A 3,916-nucleotide genomic window follows, 5' to 3' on the forward strand; every position below is an offset into this window, starting at 1 on the left:
ATTGATCCCATTGATCCGCAGGGTTCCCGTGAGCCCCCAATCAGCCCCATGATCAATGTATTGATCCCATTGATCCCTCAGGGTTCCCTCCCATGCCGGTGCCTCCCGCCGGCTTCGCGGGGCTGACGGAGGAGGAGCTGCGGGCGATGGAGGGACACGAGAGGCAGCACCTGGAGGCCCGACTGCAGTGCCTGAGCAACATCCACACCCTGCTGGACGCTGCCCTGCTCCAGATCAACCAGTACCTCACCGTCCTGGCCACCATCGGGTAACTGGGACCACTGGGAGGGACTGGGAGGGACTGGGAGGGAGTGGGATGGGGCTGGGAGGGGCTGGGGGAGCAACATCCACACCCTGCTGGACATGGTCCTGCTCCAGATCAACCAGTACCTGACTGTCCTGGTCACCATCAGGTAACTGGGAGCACTGGGAGGGGCTGGGAGAGGACTGGGAGGGGCTGGGGGGGACTGGGATGGACTGGGATGGGACTGGGATGGGCTGGGGGGGTCAGAGCAACCACCACTGGAGCAACATCCACACCCTGATCGATGCAGCTCTGGGACAGATCAACCAGTGCCTGACTGTCCTGGTCACCATCGGGTAACTGGGAGCACTGGGAGGGGCTGGGGGGGACTGGGAGGGACAGATCAACCAGTGCCTGACTGTCCTGGCCACCATCAGGTGACTGGGAGGGACTGAGATGGGACTGAAATGGGACTGGGAGGGACTGGGAGTGATGTGGGATCCAAATCAACCAGTGCCTGACTGTCCTGGCCACCATTGGGTAACTGGTTTTCCCCCCCCAGGACCCCCCGAGGTGCCGCTCCTGCCCCTCCCCCTGCCCGGGACCCCCCCTCGGAGGAGCCGCCGGGACCCCCCGGACCCCCCCCCGGGCAGGGGTGAGCTGGGAAAAACCCTCACCCCAAACTGGGGGCACTGGGAGGGACTGGGAGCACTGGGGAGACTGGGAGGGACTGGTGTGGGCTGTGGCACCAGATGGGACTGGGGATACTGGGAACACTGGGAGGGACTGGGAGCACTGGGGGGACTGGGAGCACTGGGAGGGACTAGGAGCACTGGGGGGACTGGGAGCACTGGGAGGAACTGGGATCACTGGGGGGACTGGGAACGGGGAGGGAACTGGGAATGCTGGGAGCACTGGGGAGACTGGGAATGCTGGGAGCACTGGGGGGACTGAGAATGCTGGGAGCACTGGGAGGGACTGGGAGCACTGAGAGGGACTGGGAGCACTGGGGGGACTGGGAACACTGGGAGCACTGGAAGGACTGGGAAAGTAGGGGGACTGGGAACGCGGAGGGAACTGGGAGCACCGGTGCTGAACTAACTGGTGCTGAACTGGTGCTGAACTGGAGCTGACCCGGTTCCCCCCCCGCAGCCCCCTCTGGGCAGGAGGAGGAGGAGGAGGAGGAGGAAGAGGCCGAAGGCTCCGAGGGCTCCGAGGGCCCCGACGCGGCCGAACTGCGCCGGCGCCGCCTCCAAAAACTGGGAACCACCCCCGGGAACGGGAACGGGACCCCCGGGAATGGGAACGGGACCCCCCCCCACTGACGGCGGGGCCGGAGCCCCCCCGGGACACCCCCCCTTTTTCCCACTCCCCAGTTTTGCCACCAAAATTCCCGCCTGGAAGCAAAACCCGACCCCGGCTGAGCCCCTTCGGTGACCCCGGAACCGCCGCCCCCGCCCGGGGAACCCCCCCCTTTTCCAGGGGATTGAGCCCTTCCCAGGGGGATTCAGCCCTTTCCTAGGGGAGATTGAGCCCTTTTCCAGGGGGATCCAGCCCTTTCCAGGGGGATTGACCCCTTTCCTGGGGAATTCATCCCTTTCCTAGGGGAGATTGACCCCTTTCCTGGGGGATCGAGCCCTTTCCTAGGGGAGACTGAGCCCTTTTCCAGGGGGATCCAGCCCTTTCCAGGGGGTTTCATCCCTTCCCAAGGGGATTCACCCCTTCCCAGGGGGATTGAGCCCTTCCTGGGGGATTCATCCCTTTCCTGGGGGATTGAGCCCTTTCCTGGGGGATTCATCCCTTTCCTGGGGAAGATTGAGCCCTTCCCAGGGGATTGATCCTTTCCCAAGGGGATTCATCCCTTCCGAGGGAATTCATCCCTTTCCAGGGGGTTTCATCCCTTTCCAGGGGGTTTCATCCCTTTCCTGGGGAAGATTGAGCCCTTCCCAAGGGGATTCACCCCTTTCCTGGGGTATTCATCCCATTCATTTTCCAGGGGGATTCATCCCTTCCTAGAGGGAATTAATCCCTTTTCCAGGGGGATTCATCCCTTTCCAGGGGGATTCATCCCTTTTCCAAGGGGATTGATCCCTTCCCGAGGAGATTCACCCCTTTTCTGGGGGATTCATCCCTTTTCCAGGGGGATTCATCCCTTTCCAGGGGGATGTTGATCCCTTTTCCAGGGGGGATTTACCCCTTCCCAGGGGGTTTCATCCCTTTCCCAGGGAATTGATCCCTTTTCCAGGGGGGATTTGCCACCTTTCCCGCCCCCTCTGGTTTAGCCCAGATTTTCCTATTTCCCCTCCTTTTTTCCCATTTTCCCTCTTTTTTCCCATTTTTCCCTCCTTTTTTCCCCATTGCCCCCATTTTTTCCCAGTTTCCCCCCATTTATCCCCCTCCTTCCCTCGTTTTCCCCCCATTCCCATCCTTTTTCCCCATTTCCTCCGTAATTTCCCTCGTTTCCAGCCAATTTTTTTCCCTTTTTTTCCCCATTTTCCCCCCCATTTTTCCCCCCTGGAATTTGGGCCCCTCCTGAAGATTTTGCCCCCCCCCCCAAAGACTGTGGGTGTCCCCCTCCCACCTTGGAATTTTGGGGTCCCCCCTGGAATTTTGGGCCCCCCCAAAGGAATTTTTGGGTCCCCCCTGGAATTTTGGGCCCCCCCCTTTCACCCCAACCCCGTGAACAGTATTAACCCCCCCCAGTGTGACCCCCAAACTGGTTCACACTGGTTCCCACTGGTTTCGCTGTGTTTGGCTGATTTTTGCCCATTTTTGCCCGTTTTTGCCCGTTTTTGCCCCAGTCTGGGCGGGTTTCCCGCGATTCCGGGGCGGCCGCTCCCCCAGTGCCTCTCGGACCCCCCAAAAATTCTCAGGGAAAACAAAAAAAAACAAACTGCAAACCCCGCGCTCGGAATCGACGGAAAACGGCCCCTTTTGCCCCCGAACGGGCGGAGTTTTGGGGCAAAAAGGAGCCAAAAATACCATTTTTTTTTTTTTTTTTTTGGTTCGAAGCCGATTTTTTCTTCTCCCTCCCCTTAAATTTTTTGAGCGGCTCAAGGAGGGATTTGGCAATAACAAAGCTGGGAGTTCATTTTTAACCCCTTTCTGTTGGTTTTTTTTTTTTTTGCCCGTTTTGAGCCAAAATCATCATTTTTTTGGCTGCTGTTTCTGGTTGATTTTTTGGGTGGATTCCTCGGAATTTCCTCATTTTTTTGGGAGGGGGGAGGGAGAGGGGGAAGGACATTTCCGGGGTCGTTGGGCCCCAAATCGCTCCTTTTGCCCCCAAAGCGGGGGCGGGATTATTTAATTTGTAAATAATGTACAAATTTTTACCGATTCCGATGTAAATACGAAATAAAGGTGCCAGGAAAGCTCCTCCCGCGCGCCAGGGGGCGCCGCGCGCGCCCGCATCTCTGTGGTTCCCCCAAGTCTCTATGGCTGGTCCAGCAGCCCCCCGCACTGGTTTCTGTTGGGTTATACTGGTTTGTACTGGTTTCCCCCCGACACCAAAGTCTCCGTGGTTAATCAGGAATCCCCTGCACTGGTCTGTACTGGTTTATGCTGGTTTCCTGCCCCAAAAGTCTCTGTGGCCGGTCAAGAGCCCACTGCACTCGTTATATTGCTTTGTACTGGTTTGTACTGGTTTCTTGCCCCCAAAGTCGCTGTGGTTGT

General features: G+C 58.6%; 1 long non-coding RNA gene across 1 annotated transcript; it reads left to right on the forward strand.

The window, feature by feature from the left end:
* The first annotated feature begins 853 nt into the window (after positions 1 to 853).
* LOC113961934 lies at positions 854 to 2,641 on the forward strand. Its single transcript, XR_003532407.1, has 3 exons — positions 854 to 899; positions 1,397 to 2,216; positions 2,263 to 2,641. It is a non-coding gene; the product is annotated as an uncharacterized LOC113961934 (long non-coding RNA).
* Positions 2,642 to 3,916: the final 1,275 nt, after the last annotated feature.

Source organism: Neopelma chrysocephalum, unplaced genomic scaffold, assembly GCF_003984885.1.
Source record: "Neopelma chrysocephalum unplaced genomic scaffold, ASM398488v2 Primary Assembly neopelma1_97510, whole genome shotgun sequence".
Lineage (NCBI taxonomy): Eukaryota > Metazoa > Chordata > Aves > Passeriformes > Pipridae > Neopelma > Neopelma chrysocephalum.